Raw genomic sequence first — 765 nt, 5'->3', positions numbered from 1 at the left:
AATAGAATTCTACTAGAAGATAGGATCCAAACTGTCTCACGACGTTTTAAACCCAACTCACGTACCACTTTAATCGGCGAACAGCCGAACCCTTCCTGTATACTTCAATAACAAGTCAGAAACACACTCGTTTTGACCAATTGCAGTGTAGATACAATAGGAACTTTGATTGACTGATATAAATTCTACTACCTCCAGACGGAAATAAATCAGCCATTTGACAAAACTTGATGTGATTTCTTCAAATGTTCGAATTGTATAAATCTGAAAATAGGTGCTGAAAAAGCTCAATTCAACGCATCCAAGTGGCTCGAATACACAAAAAACGAGTTCAATCCAGACGAGCAAGTTGACATAAAAATTCATAATCAAATCAAGATAAAAAATTTCGGATTCTACCGAATTCATCCGAAATGCAGGAATGACGATCACTTTTGAGCGGCAAATCAAGGCGCGCATCGCTGATTTTTGATGAAAGAACTTAAGTCCGATCAGCGCCGCGCTGTCGTGGACCACCTGCTCCTTCGTGTGGTAAAGGTCCCATGCCAGCTTCACCATGGAGCCATAAATATGGTGGCCCGAATCTTTGGTCGAAATCGCCATACCATCGCCGAAATCTGGAAGCGTGCCAACGTATCAGTCGGTGTGGACGGCCAACCTGGGTATATGATAAGGTGGTGAATCAAATCACCGGCCGCATCAAATCACCGGCCAGTTGCCTAGACCAATCAAAACTCTCCGAAGCGTATCATTGGACAAAAGTAT

Source organism: Aphanomyces invadans, assembly GCF_000520115.1.
Source record: "Aphanomyces invadans strain NJM9701 unplaced genomic scaffold supercont1.80, whole genome shotgun sequence".
Taxonomy (NCBI): domain Eukaryota; phylum Oomycota; class Saprolegniomycetes; order Saprolegniales; family Verrucalvaceae; genus Aphanomyces; species Aphanomyces invadans.
The sequence above is the reverse complement of the archived record's forward strand: the minus strand, read 5'-3'. Positions refer to the sequence as shown.